The 22031-nt window shown below is 46.2% G+C and overlaps 1 long non-coding RNA gene across 1 annotated transcript in view; it reads left to right on the top strand.

The window, feature by feature from the left end:
* LOC139107071 (uncharacterized) overlaps positions 1 to 21796 on the top strand; it is a 31490-nt gene extending 9694 nt beyond the window's left edge. Inside the window, exon 3 of the long non-coding RNA XR_011546463.1 lies at positions 20619 to 21796. This is a non-coding gene — a long non-coding RNA (uncharacterized lncRNA). The remainder of the gene's footprint in view (positions 1 to 20618) is intronic.
* The last annotated feature ends 235 nt before the right edge of the window (positions 21797 to 22031 follow it).

The following is a 22031-nucleotide window of genomic DNA, read 5'->3' as shown; positions in this document are numbered from 1 at the left end:
TCGCGGCCAAGGGAATACCCTTGAAAAGAACTTCCCCTTAACTAACGCTATCCATGGAAGTCCGCTAATCTGGCTCTTAATATGAGTATTCCCCCTCCCCCTCTTACGGCCCTCAGCCCCCGAAGGCCATCTTTTGCAGCGAGTAAGCCGCTATAATGATGCATTATGTCGCAACAATAGGCAATGCGGCTCGATTCGAACGGAAACCTGAGAGCTTCTCCCGAAGTCTGTCCCCATTTCTCTTCCCCATTCTATCCTCTCTCTCTCTCTCTCTCTCTTTCTTTCTCTCTGTTCTTCTCACAATTATCATGACCACGGAATGCGCGTCAAGCGGGATATTGTGAGTTCGTGCTTAAAATTAATTGCTGGTACGAATTCGAGTAGAAGAATGAATGCCGCGTGAATGCTCGCTGTTTAAGCACTGTGATTCATTTATTGATTTCTTTGAGGTATCGTTGCGTAAATTTGCCATCGACTTTCCGGAGCGATCGCATCTGATATTACATTTTCGCGTTTGCGATTCATGAAATGATTTTAATGCGGCTTACCAACGCGCCGGGATCGTCGAGCGCAGGTATAAGTCGTATTTTCTGCCATCCATATGTAAGTTAGACGGTAAACAAAAGAATCGCAAAGGGGACCGCTATCGCTTTTATTGAAATCTGGGATTCCGCGCCGTCCTGGATTTCATCGCGCCAACGAGCATTAGCATGTCTCGCTGGCGACGTTCAAAGACTCGGCGGATTCTCGGCGCGAAGATAAAAGGAACCTTTTCGCGGTGAAAGACACGCTGCCGTTCTTTTTTCTTTTTTTTTTCCTTTTTTTTTCCTCTTACGATCTAATACGAAAAGAGACAGAGAACGGAGACGTGCGAAAACGCGCGACACAGAACGGCGGACTGAATAAAAGGGCCGGATGGGGCTGGAGGAAAGGCGCCCGGTATAGGCCAGAGATAAAGCGAAATAACGGGGGGGTATATTTTTCGGGTTTTCCGCGAGCTCTCCGCAAGCGCGATTTCTCGTACCAAATAAAAATAGGAGCCGCGCGGTCGCCATAAATATTCCACGGGTTCGACCCCTGGGCTTCGACCGGCGCCCCCGTTCAAACCCTCGTACACCATGATGTATCCGCGCTCATCTTCGACGTGTGTACCACCCGACTTTCCTCTCCAGCATCCGCGCGCCGCACGCTTCTTTCCCGCTTATTCCATCGAGGCGACGCGCGTCGATCCGCTCACCGACCACCCTTTGTGATTTATTCGGTTCCTTGGTTAAGGCTTAATGGATCGAAGCCAAAATCGCGGATTTTCTCTGTCCCCGTTCGACACAGTTAAACAACTCAGACGCTACACGTGATTTTTTTTTACTATTAAATATACTATCGTCATGTTCAATTTTTGTTGTTTTTATAGTTGAAATTCCGTAATAAGCGCGATGCCTCTCCGAGGTTTCTCTTTTTCCTCTCGGGATGTTTGAGATGTACTCTTTTTCCTCGCGCACGACACTCGCGAAAAAAACACGCCCGGATATTAATTCGTTTGCGATACGCTGGACGTTGGCGGAAATGTTGCGCGCGGGATATCATAAATTTCCTCGCGACTTTTAATTTGGCGTAAGTTTTTTTTTTTTTTTTTTTTTTTTATTATTTCTATCACACTTTTCATATTAATTATCTCGATAATTGAAATTCAGTCGGCAGGCTCTCTCGCGAGTGTAAATTCGAAATGATCTCGGCGGCGAAATATACGTCTCTATTTTGCGAATCTGCATTCTACGACTCGCGTATATTTTTGGCACGAAAGTTCTAGCGGTCGAGGGGAATATCAACGAGAAGATTTTGACGAAGATCCGCATTTTCCAAAGCTCATCTCACGCTTATCCGTACGATAACTTTCGAACGTGCCTCGATATCCGACCTCCAAATCGCGGCTTTACCTCGAACTGCCTACGTGCTCGCCGATCGTCCATTTCCGAAAGCTTCTTCTGGCGGGAGTTTTGCGAGAAACTTTTTCATATATCCTGTAGTTGTTTCTTTCTATTACCGGCCTGACGCAATTGTGATAAATCACGGTGTTTAGGTCCGATCGTTCTCCTCGCGCTTCTCTAGAATCCGCAGTTTTGCGGAACGATGCCCTCGCCGAGCGTCGCGTTTGCGCCTCACTCGTGGAAACGCGTTTCGCGATCGTTCCGATTTTTCTCGGTTTGTTGACGGGCACGGTGAAAAAAAGCCGGATGGCCCGGCCGGTGAATTATAGCCCCTCGGAAGGGGCCTGGGAGCACCATTAAATGTGACGTCGTATAATAACCGCATTAATATTGTAACGAGCGTCGATGCTCTCGCCCCGATCCAACGTACATCGTATATCGAGGCACATACATCACCCCGTTTCTCTTTTCTTCGGTCGTGCTCCTCGCTCCTCGCCTCTCTTTCCCTCCCTCGCAGGCTGGAGGGAAAGGGACAGCGGGGGATCCCGCGAGATAGAACGAGAGAAAAAGCTTCCTGATTTGGATGCGGGTTGCAGGCGCCGATGACCTCGGATCGCCACTCTGGGGGGTCTCGGGATCCGACTATCCTCGCGGCTCGTTCAAGAGTGTATAAGAGAATGGACACGCCAGCGTGGAAAGAGAGAAAGAGTGAGAGGAGATTTTGAAATATCGCATGGAATATGTAAACGGCGGGCGAGAAAGAATTTTTCGATTCGCGATGGGACCACCGAGTTCTTTCCGAGTGATATATACATGGCGCCCTGGATTCTCTCGAATCTTACCCGGGTGTTTGAATTCCCTTCGAGGTTTATCATCTAAATTATACACGATTAATCCGCGCGCGCACGTGGACCAAGCTTCGAGCTAAAAAAGTTTGACGGTCGTTTTTCTGGCGAGTGCCGTAAAGTTAATCAGTAAATTTGGCGAGTGCGTAATCACATCGATCGAGATGCTCGACGTGTTAATTCGGTATCCAACGTCGCAACGGTTCGCACGCTCACGATTGATATTTTTTCGCGCCGTGTGTAATCCTTTCTCGCGCGCGTGCCCGTAGAAAGTTTAATTTCCCACGCCTAATCCAGATACAAATGCGGTGAATAGGTGATGCGCGACGAAAGCAGGGGAAAAAAAGAGGAAGAAAACGAGACGGAGAGATTTATGCCTCCGCTCGCGTAGTTTATTCTAGCGGAGTTCATATATCCAGACGATTACGCGCGACGACACGGCTATTTACGTAGCAGACGTATCGGAGCGCGGCTTTAAATCCCTTTCAGCCGCGGATGCGCCGTCGCACGCCAGGTGTGTGTATCACCGTGTTTCTCGGGCTCTCGGCGACGAACGGTCGACGCCGCTAAGTAAAACGGCCCGCGTTATATTTATTATCAATTACACGGCGAGCGCATACGGGCCACTCCCGGCGAGCGGAAGGTGTCCTGGAACAGGTTTGATTAATAAATTAACGCACGAAGGGGGCCCGCGCCACATCGGCCGGTCCCCGTCCCCTTCCTCGAGCGTCCGGTGTCTGCAGCCTCCTTTTCGCGAGAGTAACTGGTCCGCCGATAAATTACATCGTCCCGTTTAATTGCGAATTCGCCTCGAGATAATTGCCATCGCGCGAGCCCTTCGTTACGTACGATGATCGTGGCCGGTGCACGTGGACACGCGCACCCACGCGCGTGCCACGGACATGCATGTCGGCCAGGGCACAATGTAACAAAAATATTAACCGTGACTTTCTGATTTATAAGGAGTAGGGTTCGACGTAATTTCGACCGGATCAGGCCTCGGAACGGCCGACAATTCGCAGACATCAAATTAAATATCAAAGAAACGGTACTGAAGATTGATACTCCGCGCTGAAGAAACGCTTCGGTACGTTTTCCCTACGTTTCTCTCGCTTCACGATGCCTCTCTTAATGTCTATCGAGGCTTTTAAATTCAGCTTTTGAATTTATGTAAAAGAAGTAACTTTCTTCGAGCTAGGTTTGGCGGGTAGCTTCGCACAAATATTCCGAATAAATTAAACGTGTCGCGAGTGACAAGCTAACAGACGGCTGACGCTGACCGAATGCAGATGTCATTTTTTTTGACGCGCCGGGCGTCGGTGACGAGTAGCGCGCGAGTAAATTTTCGCGCCGGTTCCGTTAGGCAATCACTATGAATCAAGCGGACCGCGCCTGCGTTTACGTTTACGATTGTTGTAAATTACTCCGAGTTTTTTCCGCGCCGGTTTACCCCGACCGCCGCCGCCCCCTTTCGACCCTATCTTCCTCGTCTTCCTCTCGCGCCGCTCCTCCTTTTCTCCCCGCATGCCTTTTTTTATTCCGCGTTTTCGTCCCTCGGCCATTTCTCCTTCTGCCGCCCCGCGGTGCCTTCCTTCGCTCGAAGGATGCACATCATCGTCGAGTTCATCGAACGTCTTGTTCATCCTGTTTATTGAATCGACTCGACGTTCGACTAAATTATATTCGACGTCACACGCCGTGACATACACGTTCTCTCTCTTTTTTTTTTTCTTTTTGTACATATATTTCTTGGGAAGAAAAGACATTTGATGTTTGGAGTAAAGTTGTACTAAGTCAAAAGTAGAAATATATCATCGATCACTATTGCGTAAATTAAGAAAAAAAAAATAAAAATAAAAATAAAAAATAAAATCAGTAAAGAAATAGAAATGATTTGACATTCCTGCTAGGTATAAGTTATGAAGAATGTAAAAAGTCGGCCAGCCTGTCCCAATCTCTTCTATTTTTTTTACGAACTAATTAGTATTCCGCACATTTCGCCTTTCGATTAATTCGAACTTTAATTAAGCTCAACGCGCCGCGAGTCGTTATTTATACCGCGGGGTGAAATTTTCCCTGTTAGGAGTGGCTTCGTTAACAGCGGAGAGCGTTTGTCGTCCGGTTATTAGATTTATCGCGGGACCTTATTTACGAGGCTCGTTTACTCATTTATTTTTCATATCGTGGCAACTGCACGATTGTCGCGATACGGCGGGAAACAGCCGCGATAAACCTCGGGGGCCTCAGAAATTTCTGACTCTAGTCGCGCGGCTACCGACCGCGCGTAACAATAATCGTAAAGCATCGAGAGACGCGCGGCATATTTTTATCGCTACCGTTACCGCCGCGGCGCGCCGCCGATTTCGCGTCACGCCACCCACGATGGCGCGGCACGGAAATTACAGCTCGGCGCTGAAACGACCGCAAACGCGTTTGAAAATTAAACCGCTTCACCGACAATAATTCTCGCGGTATTCGAGAAGCGACCCGCCTTTAACCTCCCCTCGCCGTTCGTAGATTACATGTCATCTCGTAGCAGCCGCTCTTTATGTAAGCGATGCGGCCCGGATCCTAGAACTAGTTCAACGTAAAACAATCGCCTGAAACTGATACACGGAACGATAACCCTCCGCAGCCATTCTCAAAGCACGGTGAAATAATGATGGTAAATAGTCGTAAAGCGAGAGGCATCTTCTCTTTTCTTTTCATCTTTTTTTTTTTTTTTTTTGTTATAAACAGTACAGAAGTGTGGATCCACATCTTCTAACGCGACGCTATTTTCGTGGGTATGAAAGGTTCTTTTCGTAGAGTCGAATTATTTTTGTAGGAACAACCGGGCTTGGCGGTCTACGTCTCACGATTCACAATCGACGATTTCACGTAATCCAACTTAAAATAAAAATTAAAAAATTAATATAATTAACGGTCGAGTGTACATACCGTACGTCTTTTTTATTGAGAGAAGTATATATATTTATGACATTTCTGACAAATAAATTTAACTGATTCGAACATTCCATTCAACCACCGTAATGATGTACTAAAATATTTTTAATACTCATTAGAAATGCGAAAATTATAATTGACCCCAAAAGTAACTATACAAGTATTTCTTTCGGTATGCGAGAAGGGAGAAACGCAGGGAATGGCCGATGACCCCGTCTGGTCGGATCCCTTCCGCCCACGCATCGCGGCCCCTGCTAAGGGCAAAAAAAAAAAAAAAAAAAAAGGGGCAAGAGAAGATCTGCGCGGTGTGCGGGCAGCGTGCGAGTCGCGATATCAAACCGATTACCTGCGAGAGATACTTAACCCTTTCGCTCTCAACGTGTCCCTAAATATTCTCGTGCACAAGCACTATCGCGTATACGCAAAGAATTAACACCTCGCGAGGTAACTTTAACGCGTTTAACGCAATAACTGAAGATAATGATAACTATATATAACGCGCCTACGTGCGGCATGTATTCGCTCACCCATTATGCGGCACGTAACTATTGTACAAATAAAACTCATCTCGGCTGTAATGACCACCACGTCGCGGTGCTGTTTGTTTTTGTGCATTAGCCGTATAATCTCCCGGTATTACACGTAAAACGTTAGTAACCCCGCAATACTAACGCGGGATAACTGCTAATTAACATTAATCTCGTTCCGCTATATTAACGGAAGATTATACAGCTGGAACACAAAGACGAATAAAGTTCGATACTGATCATTAGCGGTAGATACGAATCGCGGGGTTAATTGCAAAAAGCAAAGCTTTACCGGAATAGGAGTCTTACTAAGCGATTCGATCGTGTCGTTATTGCGACAATTTTCAACCCATCTTTTCGGTAGCGAAAAATATCAAGTCGCATCTCTTTTCCGCGCTCTTCTTTTCCGATTCGTTTCTCTCCCTTCACCCTCGCCATGGTTTTCGTTTCGTTTCTTTCATGCTGCGTTAACAAACTCCGGTCGTGCCGCTATGGCTAATTCTAATTAAATAACGATAATGAAGTTGGGACGAATCTAACAAGACTGATGAGGTATTGTAGGAAATTTGGACGAGGGATCCCGAGTTCGAGACCAACTACCCTTCTTAATTTTTTTCCGATCCTACATATGTATCTGCATGATAATGATCCTTATCAGCATCTTGAAACAATCGCATCTAGCGTTTGACTTCGAGCGCGGATAATTTCGCAAATAGACACTCGTGATACTTGCTCTCGTAATTCGATCTGTTCCGTGACACGAGCATCCTGTTTTTGCGGATTTATTGCTAATTGACAGTTATCTTTTACATATCGCCGGACAAGCCGATAGCATCGCCTACCGTGCGCGGCCTCGCAGTCACATTTACCTCCTCGTGCTCGTAAATGCTCGGGCGGCGCGTTCGTCCGATGCACCCGCTCGGCTCGGATGCGCGCATCCGTAAGTACTTAAATTTAATTGCCGGCCATGACCGTTACATCGCGGCAGTTATTTCGGTCTTAATAACCCAGGTCCACCGAGCTGTCGCTCGGTTGAGCGGGGTCATGTCCGCGTTACGAGTCGCGAAACCGCCGTGCGAGATGCGCAAGGTCGAGACACGCGAAATCGCGCGTGGAACGGAGGGAGCGATTTATCGTACCTTCCGCGCATAAATATTCAGCACGAAACGCCACATTGATACACGCACGAGCGACGCGGAATAATAGATAACGAGAGATATTCGGGGACGCGATGCTCGAGGCGAGGTTTTAATAAACCGTCCAATGCGTGCCCGCATGATAAACCGGTCCGCGGGCGAGACGCTTGCGGAAAATTATTCGGCCTGCACGGCGGAGAAAACTGCGTAAATACGTTCGCGCCTTCCCGCGTCCGCGAGAAACTGCGTAGTTCGAGGCTCTGCAGTTGTGCAGTTGTGCACACAGTCTGCTATTTATTTCGAAGAGCATTCTAATTCAACGGCGAGTTCTCCGAAGAGAACTGAGAGAAAACTTCCGTCAGAAAAGAAATTATATCGAGTTCAAATCGCCGCCTGGGTTATATGTTTAGTTCGAATGAAAATTTTTGAGATCGATGAAGAAAATAAAAAAAAAAAATTCTATATGCATCGGTGAATCTGCGCCGCGATCGGGCATAACGATGGAGATCGCGAGGACGAGGCCGCGTGTTCGCCGGTTCGTCGACCGTAACCACGTTCGACGCGTATCTTATTTTTCCAGCTGGCACCCCGTGCCGAGTCGATTCTGTGCCGCAGACAACGAGAACAAAACGGGTTTGCGGCTTATCTCGTCTTAATACGCGCCGTTTATCAGCGAGTCGATACGCGCGCGGCATGTTTACCGGTGTGAATGATGACGCGATCTTTTCGTCCGAGTGTCGGGGCACCTCGTTCACGTCTACAAAGTTAGCCTTCCATTTTTCGAATTAAAAAAAAAAAAACCAATTCTGGTTGCCGTACCACAAGAGCTCTGTTCTTAGTCGTTTTTAGGAAGATTTCTGTTATTTAAAATGATATAGAGATCATATAAAAAGTAGGGGTTAACTTTACGTCTCTCATTTTGAGAAAAATAAAAATTTCTTTTCATCGAGGAAGGACCCTAGCGAGTTCTATATCACGAGCGGTGCACTTGACGGGGAACGGAGGGGAACAAATGCGCCATTATCGGGTGCATAAAGCGTGCCAGACCGGTTATGCGTATTTACGCACGTTTCCTTAGCGCTCGATGAGGGCAGAGACGTGGCGGGGAGCGGACAAATTCGCTCGTGAATTACTGAGACAATGCACTCGTACGCAAAGCCATTACGAGGCGAGGAATAATGTTACTCCCGTAACGACTTTCTAACCCTTTGTCGGTTATAACGCAGATATATTTGCGTCTGCAGTAGCACTCGTATTAAGTATCGCAAGTTTTTTTGTTCGATAACATCTGAAAAGTAAAAATAAGTAATTCCATTACGAAGCGGATGAAATTATTGCGTGTTTAGGATCGGCGTTTAGGTGAGGGTGAAAGGCCTCGAGTTTTCTTTCTTTTTTTTTTCTTTTCTTTTCTTTTTTTTTCTGCATCTTGTTCACGAAGCGGTTAATGAAATGATATGTCAGCTAATGAAGCGGACGCGTATTAATCCCGAATTGGCATGTCGCGTTGACGAAGCCGAAAAAAGGAGGAATAAGGAAACGCTCGCTGGCAATCTTGTCGCCTTCATGCGCAAGGCAAACCGGAACCCGCGCGCATACGTCTAGCTTTACGCGCCGTGACTTTTAAACGTCGTGGCGATCATTAAAATTCATCGAAAGGGCGACAGAATCGACACACCGTTGCGCAAGATTTAAGATGGGCGATTAAGAGAACGACGGTCAAGGTGCTCTCGGAACGACGAGCAGGATCTTGTACTATCGATATAAAGTAGTCGACAAAAGAAAAGAAAAACGTTGCATAATCTGGACAGCGTTCTTATATTACAAAATGTATTTGTTTTCATAAATTAACGAGATACAAGCCCACCGTGTCTTAAACTTATACGGAGTTCATCGAAAGACATTTGTATAGGCAGATTCTGACAAGATATATTCAATCACCCCGTTTTTGCTTGCATTATTCTTGACTTTTTCTTCCATAAGGACATTTAAATATTTATCGCACCCTGCGGAATGTCGTTATTGATTTATTCGGTTATTTTTACGCTTCGCTGTTGCTCCCTGTTTAACATTCCATCGCTTTGGTACAATTTTTTTTAATTTAATCCACTATATGCTTGTAGAATTTTCAATTTAGAAGGGGAGATGCTCTTATCTCTTGCATTAATCATGATAATTTAATTCACATTAAATATCTTATCAAATTTTTAAAACATTTCCTAACTCCAATTATGTCAAAGTAAATTACCGCGCGGAGCTTTTCTTCGTGAGATTTCCAAGTGACGATCATCGTCCCCCGCCGCGCGTCTACAACGTAAAAGTTTCCGTCACGGCGTCCTTCGTTCAGGGAAAAGCTCCCTAGCGGTGCGTAACGGTGAACCAACGGTGACCAAGTGTTGTTTCCTCTGTTGTATGCAAATGCAACCGGATGGCGTCAGCGCGTGCCGCGCATTAACAACGCCGGCTGACCTTGCGCGATCGATCGCACCGATTTGAGATTCCCCAAGGCTCCGCTCGCTCGCTCACGCAAATCTCCCGATGCAAATACTGCCAGACGGTGCCGTGAAAGAGATGCGACACCGGAGCACTTTATTTTTCTCGCGGAAATTGAATTGACACGAGACGCAGGACGTGAGCCAGGACGCGAGCGCGCGCGCCTTTCGCCGACGTTGATAGCGTCGCCCCGACGTCGAGGAGACGCGGAAATTCACGTATTTTGATAGCACCGTCCGCGTAACCGTCTTCATTCATTTCTGAAAACTCCCAGTCCTTTCCGCCGCGTTTTCCTGCGCTCCGCTACTCGAGCGAGTAATCGTCGAACGGTATCGAAAGTATTTCAAGATGTTTTCTCTCAGATACGCTCTCTCGGATCCACTCGTGGCTGAAGAAAATCCCGTGATTTGAATTTATCCGATGTATCGAAAACGCCCGGCATCTTCGGCGAATGGAGAATGGCACGGGCCATTCGAATTGAAAACGCATTCCGGACAAGTATAGGGAACGAGTGGTACTAAATGAGATCGAGAACCAGCTTTTCGTAAATGTGAAACATTAATGTCTATATTTTTACGATACGAACGGAAATTTTAGGTAAATAACGTTTTGCGTATTCTTTTATATTCTCTTTTCCTATTTCCGGATATTTTCCACCGAGAGGGTAAACTTATCAAATACTTATATCGTAGTGCACGCTACGCTCCGTCGAATGCGCAAAACTTGTTAGTGTCGCGAGCAAACGCGAGGACAATCCTGCCGAGATGATCTCGAGAAAATATCGCGGCCACGGACGATTTGCCGCGCTCTTAAGGAAGTCATTTGAAAGCGCCACAATACCGGATATTTGAGAAGTCTTGTTAAAATGACGTAGATATATCACGCATTCTTTCGTAAAGATACACGAACTTTTATATCTTCCGTGAGGATATACATAGGGCTCGTAATATTAAGCCGGTATTATTTTTAACTCAACGAAAAAGAAATTGTAAAATTACTTCTCCCGCGGTACATTTTTAATCAGGCGCAATCGAGTTTCTGGTGGTGAAAAATTGAGAGCCACGCTAGATATGTTCCCGTATATCGAGCAACGAGGTCTCATTAAAGTAAACGTTGCGTTAAGAGGTCAAGTCTGCTCTCGAGCGGGTCGCGTTACGAAAAGAAAGGGATCAACGGTCGGTGCTCTTTCGCGCTCGAATTTTTTCGGCGACCGCAAAAGATATCACATTGATTTCTGGAAGTCGAACCCTCCGTCTCCGTTGGCCGGGAACGATCTTTCGCTCCCGGTCCCCGCCCACAGAAACCCCAGGAAAATTCTGCTCGTTCGCCGTCCCGCCTTTCCTCTCGACTACCCTCGTCCTTCTCGTCCAGAAAGCTCTTCCTAACACCGACCAGTTGAGCTCTAATTGCGTTTCCCGCCTAGCTCGGTCCCTCGGTCCTTCCGCTACAGTCATTCCTCTTCAAGCTCTCGGACCAGAACCTTTTTGTGTACACACGTGCGCGTGCGCGTGCACACACGCACGTACACGCGCGGCGGGGTCGCTCACAATTCCGAAATTCCTCGTTGAGGGGATGTTGCGACAGGATCCGCTCGATCGGACGCGTCCAATACACCCTTGCGCCGAAAGCAATGGTCTGCGACCGGATTTTCTCTCGGAGGCAATTCAAGAATCCGGATTGCCAGCCGAACGGAGAGAAGGGAAAAAGCTATCGATTCAAATACACGACGGCGTATGAGATTCAGCGATTTCCGTGAGGAGGATAAACGTGAAAATGCTTAACCCATTAACCGCCGCCACCGTTCGCGCTCGGAGATCGCGTTGAAAGCGGCAATAAACCTTGGTCGCCGAACGATCGTAAGCCTGTCGGAGTAAACTGACTGTTATACTTATACGTTATACGCTTTGTCAATGCTCGAACGAGCGCGACGATCATTTATTTCTGTATAGCGTTGCGCTTTCCAGATATTCTGCACGTGACAGTTTGCGCGCGAAGGAAAAAGGTTCGCTGGCGCGGCACATTTTACGCTGCTGGCGGCAAGTCTCGCCAGTTGTTATACCGACAGTAAGGGGGATTTATTAAAAATGTTAATTTTATTAGCTGGAAACGCGATTTTGCTGACTTGGCAAATTATTTCTCCATAATCCGAGATCGATTCTTATTCCGGGGTAGCTATAAGCCGCCAAGAAAATTTCCGCAGTGGCCGGCTGCGGTTTCTGCTGGGACAGCGGTATTTTTCTTCGCCGGATTAAAATGGAATTAGCAAATATTTGTGCGCGCGGGCCTCCCGGCGGCCGGTAATTGATAATCTTCGGCTTTCCCGATCCCAGAACAAATCTTTTTAATTTTCAATTCCTTAATGGGGCAGGACCGCTTTTTAATCAGCGACTTCTTTCGGGCGCAAGCGTGCGGAATCAATCTCAAAATCGCTGAGTCTCGATCCTTCTCGCAACGGTGAGAAACCGCAGCGGGGGTGATTGCGCCCAGGCTTCTGTCCCTCTTTTTTTTTTCTTTTTTTTTATTCGCTTTTTCTTTCGCACCTATCGATCTCGTCTTTCTCGCTCGCGAGTCTTTACGCCTCGCCAATCCCGCTCGTGTTTCCGATCTTCTCACCCTCTTTGCGAACACGGCAAGAACCGCGGGCTGCGGCGGGAATTGCTATCCCGTCTCCGAGACCACCCCACGGACTCGACATACAGATCTCCTTAATTGATTTAAGAAATAAATCACCCGGCTGAGTGAGTGTCGGGTGAACGGACAAACCGTACGTGCGTTCGATTTGTTCCCGCTCTCGCTTCCGCTTTTCTTTTCCGGAGACAAATCGCGTCCCGGTCGTAAGCGTTTTACAGAATAAATTAGTATCGGCGAAGGGCAGGACCGCAAATACGATCCGGATTCTCGGATAATTCCAGATATCTGAATGGCTCAGCGATGTGAAGCTAGATTGCCAGGTTCGTTTCTCATTGAATCTGCTGATAAATTAACATCTGCTAAATTTTTATAACACTCGGAATACGAAAATATTGTGTCACGGCGATGGTTAATTGAACGCCGAGTTTCAGGCCAAAATTAAGGTTTACGAGAAAAAAGGGTTGGCCCGCGAAACGTTCGGCCGCCACGGGTTTCCTGTTAATTAATACTTCACAAGAGATTCAGAAATGGCTATTAAGAGTAGGCCCCAATGCCGTCTATCCGGCCACTTCGCTTCGGGATGATCCGGCGGCCGCGCTATCTCGCGCCGTCTCCGGCGACCAGTTTACTTGTTATGAAAGTTTAAATTAATTTCGAGGTAATTTCCGTGCAGTAATGGCGAGTGCGGCGGGGGAGAAGGGTCGCGGGAGGTCTTCTAGGAGACCGCCGTCTCCGTCTTATCGCGGGAAAAACAATCGAGTCCGTTGCCCCCTTCCTTCCTCGTCCCTATATCACACTCCTGTCAACTGCCTGGTGCGGGGCGCCAGGAAATATCGCCCTCGTGGTCCGACTCACGTTCGTGGAAACTTTTCCGCAGCACCTGCGCCTCCGGGGGCTGATCAAGTTCGATGTCTCGCGAGCTACGGCGCGCACCTGCCGCGCATCTCGATGCCGCGATTTTGCAGGCGATAAGTAGAGATCAGATTACTCGAACAATTTAATATTCGCCCGTGAGAGGCATAACGAAGTGACCCCGAGAATCCTTCCTCCGGGCTAGTTTTTTCCGGGCTGAAGTTTCCGACTTTCTCACATATTTGACGATAATCGGTAGCAAATGTTTCGTACGTTTATTTAATTGTTTAACGCGTCTTTCAATATTTAGATAAAAAATATTACCAGTAATTAAAAATAGATATCTAGCCATGTGAAAAAAATTCAACGCGAACTTGTTTACGAGTTTATTCACCGTTTCGTGGGACCGTTCCTAGAGAACGGAGCTTGCAGTGCTACTGCACGGTGTCAGGTCGGAGTTCGTCGGTGTAAAAAAATCGGGGCGTGTAGACGGTGAATATTCCAACCGAGGCGAGTACCGTTACAATCCAGGATGAATTCGCGGCGAATTCTCTTTCTCCCTCGCTTTTTCGTGCTCTTTCCGTTCGTTTCTTTGCTCGCCTCGGATCACGTGCGAGACCGGCGGGAGAGAAAAGGGCGGAAAAGCATCTCGGAAAGTATCAGCGACCGGCGGTAGAAACGTTAATGGACACGGGCACTCGGTTATCCGCCTAAGTATAGTACTTACGGTGCCTGTATATTCTTTGGCCCGTTATACGCGTAGTTTCGCCGGTCCGAAGCGCTTCCGCCGGCTGGCTAATCGAGTCTATGGCCGGCTAATTGGCTCCGTTCGTCGGTGACCTTGATCTCTCGCGGCTCCTCTTATTTTGCCATTTCTATTCCAACCGCGTGCCATCTCGTCGTCGCCCGGATGTCGCGTCGATTCTCATCTCACCCGCGCGGAGAGAGCACAATTACCTCGCCTCGAGAAAGGCTCTTTTTTTTTTTTTTTTTTTTTATTTTGTTCCTAGGGATGACGATGGGCGAGAGATGGATAACGAATAGTTACAGCGCGTTCTCAGGCATATTAATTGAGACGCGGAAAAGCGATGTGAAAAACGAGATATCACTGTGACATAGAAAATGCACCGAGGTCTTAAATTATTTTATTAATCGTGACACTTCGGTTTTTTTCAGGGTTAATTAATGACTTTTAATTTATCAAAAATTTTTTTGTTGTATATACATAATTAAATCCCTCTCGTGCAATAAATTCTTCATATTAATTAACATTAAAATAGTCGTTCGAAGACAAATATAATGCACTCTTCAGTTTTCTGCCGTGGCAAATGAAACATTCGAGTCTCAAATGCGATAGAAAGTCTTTAGTGGCCCGCGGTGCGACAAAAGGCGACGACACGTGTAATAATATCAGATCGATCACCAAGATTGATCGACGTGACGAAACCAGGCAATCGCGATCGATCGGCCGATCATAAAAGTGCAACGATGCCCGCGGGTCTCACGACGCAGGCACGCGGCGGTGTGCTCGACGAACTTTAGCATTTTACGCGAACGGGGCTGCCTGATAATCTGCATTAACATGGGAATAGGAGTGCATTTCGAGGCCGATCCTGAGCTCTGATATTCAATAACGTATTGCCTATTACGTCGAAACGATACCGCTCGATATCTCGCTCGCTCTCCGCACACACCTCGGACACGTCCGTTCGTTGCGACAGCTCGCTCTCCTTCAGTTCTTGCACCGAACAGTTTCAAGTTGAAACCGTAGCGAAACTAAATCGGCAGTAATGCCGGTTTCACATAGAATAGATTTACCGGAACAAATTTGCCGATAAGTTCGACAGCTTACTTATGTAGGAATATTGGGTCGAGAGAAAAAGGAGCCGCGTTCGATAAAGCAGTTTACGATTAAGATCAAAAAAAATAAAAGCGATCGGAATTAGTAGTAGGAGCTTTGATGTAAATAGTTAGAAGATAGCCCTCGAACGAGTCCGCGCGATTCTTCAACATCCGAGAAAATGTTTGACAGTGATTTCGTACGTTTTATACGTCGCGCGTGCATTAGCGACGGCGGCGCAAAAAGACGCGTGTCGCAATATTTTGGCGGGCGATAGCGTATGCATCATCTGGGAAAGGGGAGTCGGTGATTTTGAACATGTTCGCGAGAAAGGTCTGGCACCGCTCCCGTCTCTTCTGAACCCCGCGAGAGCAGCGTAATGACGCACGCACGTGGTGCGTTACGACGTGGATCGGTAGCTCGCGTTCGCTGAGGATCGGCGAATATAAAGCAGCCGGCAATATGGCGTACGACACGGCAGTTTGTTTTCGTCGAGAGCGCAAAGTCTCAATCTCGGATGATGGTGATAGATCGTCGCTCTCACGGACTCGCACGTCACGGGTAAGGGAGGGACGTAAAGGGTGTCAGACTGCGAGGGATCTCGCAAGGAGGGTTAGGAAAATCGCTATAAGCGATCGCTTAACCCCTCGAGAGATTAGCCCGTTTCTCGTTCGCGGGGGGGAGGAAGAAGCGGTGCTTCTTGCTAATGGAAATGGAGAAGATTTTGTGCTAAGGATAGTTAACGATTACTGCTCGCGCGTATTCGTTTCCTTTTTTGCCATCTCGTGTAGTCTTAGATTAAGACAAACGAAGTCAGGAGCCACTTCGACTTATTTCTGATAAAGAATGCTGCTTTTACCGGAGCACTCCGCGTTATCCGTGCGATAGTTGTTTTAACCTTCTGCGAATTATCTTAATAATTTATGCGATACGTTTTTGATTAATGATAACCGATATTCTTGATTGGAATTCCTTTTGATTACTTCATCAAGCTATAAATAATTGATCACGGAGTCTGACATGCATTAGATGAAAAATGTTTACGTAAAGTGCTTCCATTTCTTACAAAAAAAAGTAGAAAAAAAAAAATGTAATAAATAAATTAAAATAATTTATTTTTATGTTACATTAAAGAAATAAATAATTTATTAATTTTTTTAAAATTTTGTTTACTCCATACTGTCGCAATTGAAAGAGATTGTCCACGGATTTTCTTGCAAACGGTGAAGAGAAAGAGGGATTCTTTGTACAGCATCCCTCTTCGCTTCGCACTGCCGAATCCACAAGCTCACGTTTTAATTCCGACGAACGCCTCCCGTTTGCTCCGCCATTATTCGCCGGACAAAGCCATGATCCTCGAGTCGCGAGGGCATGGACTTCTTGCGGGATCCTCACGAGCGAGGGCAGGATTACGATTCCCGTATTACGAGCGCTATTTTACCGAAGAAGAGAGAGAGAGAGAAATTGTCCCTCGGTATATACAATATATCTGACGAAAGCCGTTGTAACACTCTCCCTTCCCTCACCTCTGTTTCGTTAAGGCCGAACGACGGCCTAGTGAACCGAGAGGGCAGTTCGTCGCGGTTGCGGAGTCTGACCGGGGTGCAAAGAAGATCTGTAGAGTCGAGTGTCTTGGTTTTAAAGCTTTATTCACGGGCGAATATCGAAAGGCTCGGGATGATATTTCTAAGTGCCCGCGAGGTAATTCTCGGACGCGAGATATAAATGGGCGTCGTTCGCGAGGCAATAAATTAAAGCGCTAACGAAATTAACGCACAGGGAACCTGCCCGTTGCCGGTCAATTAATTCAGGAAGCTACTTTTAATCGTTAGTCGGGCGAGCGCTCCCGGTCGAGGAAACGCGCGGGCATGGATCCTCGCGAGTGTAATTCCGCTCGTAATAAACAGGAACACGCGTCGTTATCGACACGGCGCGATCGCACGAGACGGGGGCCGGACGAGAGAGCGGGCTCTCCAGGGTCGCGAACGTTTCCCCCGCGTGTAATACGCCGGGCGATTTCTTTATTTAAGCGATACAGTCGGCCAGCGCCGTACATCACCGCGGTCGACTGGAAAAAAAAAGGAAAAAAAAAGGGGGCCACGACATGTCGCGGCGGCTGAATATTATTAGACCGTGGAGAAGAAAACGACGCGGGTAAATGATCGCGCCCGGCAGATCCCCGCGAGATTGTTGCATCTTAAGTGCAATTTATACCGTTCGCAGAAACACGGTCGTCGACGAACACCGTGCGTTCAGCGGCGAGGAGTCCACCTTTTATTAAGTATCTTCATTTCCTCCCGTTTGATTTTTCTGATCAGATATAACGCGAGGCTCCCGGCATAAATTTGATCGCATCTTCCTTCTGCATTTTTCTCTACTGTTCAACGTCAAATGCCTTGTAATTATGTCACTTTATCTTCCGAAGTAGAATTTATTCTTTGCGATTTTGGAACATACTTATTTTAATTAGAAAAAAAAAAAAAAATACCAAGTGTTTTTTCTTTCTGGTTTCGGTATAGTTTCGCACGCGGATAAGTCTAGAAAGTTTCGGATCGGCCGCGAATCGCTACGAAAGACCACCTGAAAATTCGCTCGCGACTAAAGCACGGGTGACTCACCGGTGAACGACTCCTTTCGAGTGCATGTGCTTGAGCGCGGCGACCAGCTGTCTGGCATAGAGCCTCGCCGTGTTCTCGTCCAGTTTGCCGGCCGGCTGCTCCTTAATGTGTGTGCACAGGTCGCCGCCGGTCGCGAGTTCCGTCACGAGATAGTACACGGATCCGCACTGCAAGCAGGCGTTAAATTAAACCGTTATCGATTCTTGGCGCCGATAAGGCGGAACTTTCATAGGAGACTCGGGACCATTTCTACTAATGCCGGCTAACTTTAATCTCGGTTCAACTCGCTTTTATAATTCTAAGAATTGGAACGAGATAAACGGCAAGTTGAACGCGATTAAAGCTAATCCGCGTTAGTAGAAACAACCCTGCAAGATGCTGCTATGGGAATTAATGCGGTTGTCAGCCGATATTTATAACATTCGAGTTTCGCGGTGATATTTTTTTTTACGCTAAAGAGATTGCCCAATCTTAAGAATTTTAATTTTTGGTGCTGCAAATGCTAAACGTGTACGTATTGCGTACGCCGAATGTACTTTACAGATATATTTATTGAATTTGTAGCGGAAGATATTAAAATTTCGAATCGACATATTCGACAAACTTGTGGGATGATAAATTCCATTTTTATTTAATCATATTCGGCTCCTGTTTTGATTTTAAATTATTCAGGTTGCAATTAACGTTCTGAGTCACAAGTTAGGAATAAAATAACAAAAGGAAACAGTTTACAGAAGGTGATTTCGTCGATGCGCTTCATATTTATTAAACGCTTTAATATACGTCGTATTGCCGGCCTCCTCTCACTTTTCCGCTTTGTCTGTGTTAGTGTCGAAGCACGGTGCCTGTAAAAACAGAGCAATAAGCGGCGAGTCCGGGACTGGTTCGGTGAAATTGATCATGTGTATTTAAAGCGTAGTAGGCGCATCATAATTATCGAGAAAGCGTTTCCGAATTTTGCGCGCGCTCGCGAGACACGTGCGTGGGCCCCGTCGATTAAGCGATTACCTTAATACAGCGATATGCATGCGGTGACGTCGAGGGAGCGGCGCGTTCACGCGTGGCCGACAAGTTACGGCCAGAGCGACCCGTCGCTTCCAGCCAATGGCGACCGGGTGCCGATGATTATTTAATTCTTCGGGGCTGGACACCTCGGTCTGACTGCTTTAATTATGAATTGCACGGATCACGAGAAGGGAATAAATTTCGCACGCAAGTGTCGACCGAACGTTGCGAACGAGATTGAACGGCGCGAGATTTTTAACGATTTTTAACTCACCTTTCTCTCGAGTTGTTCCGAAAGCTATTTATTTAAATTTGCAATAATACTTTAACAATTGCTGTATTACATATGCGTGTTTATATTAAATTTTTATTAGAAAATTTTATTGAGATTACGTGACATATTTTTTTTTTTTTTTTTTTTTTGAGAAGTAAAACTTTTATAGCACTCGTCGAATGAAGAATTTCGCGTCAGAACAATTGGACGCGGAATAAATTTCTCGAAAATTATTATTTCGCCCGACTCAAGCTTTACTCCGCATTATTCTGCTCGGCACGCTGAAAGCGGTCGAACTTTCCAGTCAACAGAAACTAAACGAGAATTTCTGGGAGTCGGGCGACCACTCGCGGAGTCAATTCACCAGAGGACGCGTACCGCTCTATCTCGCTCGGCAGGAATCGCCGTTTCGTTTTGACGGGGGACTCGCAGATATAGCGCTTGCCAACCGAATCAGCCGGAGCCGGGGCGGAACGTGAAATACCCGATTCCGATATATCATCGGGCGCGAATAAAACAGAAACGTAAATTCGTCGTATGTAAACGAGGGGTGGACGCGGCGCGACGAAGGAGCCAGAGATGGGAAAGGAGCCGAAACGTGAAAGTCATTTCTCCGAGCGAAACAAGAAGCGTATGGCGCCGCGTTCGCAATCCGTGCCAAAAAGGTGTACATCGGTTATAAGATTCTATTCCCGGGAGGAATTTCAAGCGGACCGGCACGAATTAAACGCTCGCGCATTTCTGAAAAAAAAAAAATCTTTAAAAATCATTCCGTCGAATCGTCGTTCCCGAAACGTTACTTACGATTCGAGCGATCATTACGCGTTTTCGCAACTCAAGCTTTTTTACGTTATATCACTCTCGCAAGACATTCATGCAGTCATTTTCCTGGTTTCGGACCGTCTGACGTCATTGTTTTATTTGCTGTAACAAGACGGAAATAAGCTCGCGCAAATTGTCCCGAATAAATCTCCCGGTTATCGTCCAAGACGACATCGTAGTTCTACAACGAGGCAGTTCTAACTTGTAATAATCCAAATGCGGATGTCGACGCGGGCTTTTTTTATAGCGATCTCGTCCCCCAAGCGAGGAAAGGGACGCCGGCGTCGATGGGCGCCGGTAACAGGGCAAGTCCTACGCGATTCGTCGGCTCGTAACATCGGTACCGACATAAAATCGCGCAAGCAGCACGTTTACGGCCGCCGTAGGCCGACAATAATGACCTTAATTGGCGCTTAAAGCGGCTTTCCTTCAATATCCCGGGCATGAGTAACACGCTGACCGCCGCCGGACATGCGTTTTTCGTAAAAATCGACAGGCACGCGCGCTTTCTTATTGCACGCTGAGTGATTCGGAATGGCCGTCTCTAACTTGGAAAGATGTACAAATAAATAATACCAATAAATTCAATTTCTTAAATAAAAAAATCCTTATTAAAAAAAAACTTTTACCCCTTTTTTTTTTTTTATTAATTTTATTAACTAATATACTGGCATGTCTTTATTAATATTTTGCATTTTATGTTACAGTGACCGGCAGATTTTTACAACTCCGCTGAGGTTCATGCAGATGGGTGAGACGCATAATTCTTTTTCATAATTTGTAACTGGATTTCTTGAATTATTATAAATAACTAATGTCCCTAATTATAACGACGCGCACGAATTGGGTTCGATCTTTTGAAAAATAGCGACCGCGAAGCGTGAGCATGGCTTCTCCTAGTTTATTATAAATAATTAACAGAAACTTTTATAGAATTTAATAACGGCAGATAAATTATAACGATGTGATATAATTAAACTCTATTTTTGCATAAATCGATTTATAGGCGATGATCTTAAATCGCTCTGTATATGCAACGAATAATAAAATAAACCATCCGGGACGGGAAAATATCGCCACCCGTAAATGCCACGGTTTTGCCTAAAATGTTGGGTATTGGGAGGTGCGCGTTTACACTGGCGCTGCAATAACCGCAACTTTACGATACAAAAAACGATCGCCGATACATTGTCCTCGCGAAGTATGAAATTTTGTTGCGAGCCTGCGTTACGTTCTATCGTGAATTTATGGTGGACTGTCATTTTTTTATCACTTCGCATATATCATACACTTGAAGTTACGTCTTTTGTGCTTTATCATTCTTATACGTACTTTGGGGGAAAAAAAAGAGATGGTTATTAACCAAATTATTTTGGTTGCTCGTAATTATATTCTTTAATTAAAACTGAAAATTGTAATTAGCTATTTCTATTCTTTTAAAGAGTTTCAAGCTATATTAATCTATTGTTTCACTTGGTTCCCAATCCAGAGAGGAGCATACGCAAGCGATAATTTTCATTTACTACACAGTAATGAAAATGTTAAGTTACTTAATTATCGAGATAACGGTAAAAAAATTTTCCCATAGTACGTATAATACAAGCAATAAATACCGACTAAATAATTAATTTTGACGACATCGGCCGCATAAACCACGTTTACGGCATTTTGCATTAAGCGCAATCAAAATTCCGTTAGAGCAAATTATTTATTAGTGTATAAACGCACGGCTGCAGTTATATCACGTTTCGCGTGTTCGACTGTTCGATGACATCAAAACGTTTCGTCAATAATTAACGAAAAGTGGCCGTTTGCATATTTAACGTGTCCCAGCGGGCGCCGCGTGACGTCGTAGTTTCGAAAACGCGTTGCTGTCTTCGCGAAATCGTGCCGCTGATACGAGGACCCTAAGAAAAGCGACTCGGCTGGAAAACGACTGTACTTTACGAGCTGCATGCAGGCGCAGATGCTCCGAAGAATCCAGCGGGATCGGCAGTTGAAATCGCGCGTACACGCCGGCCCCCTAGGCGAGCCTTTCTACTGTCGTAAAGATTACGACGTGGAAATGAGATATAAGGCGACGTCATATATAGCCAATTTGGCGACGGTGAGAAAGACGA

This window comes from Cardiocondyla obscurior, linkage group LG12 (genome assembly GCF_019399895.1).
Source record: "Cardiocondyla obscurior isolate alpha-2009 linkage group LG12, Cobs3.1, whole genome shotgun sequence".
Lineage (NCBI taxonomy): Eukaryota > Metazoa > Arthropoda > Insecta > Hymenoptera > Formicidae > Cardiocondyla > Cardiocondyla obscurior.
The sequence above is the reverse complement of the archived record's forward strand: the minus strand, read 5'-3'. Positions and strand labels throughout refer to the sequence as shown.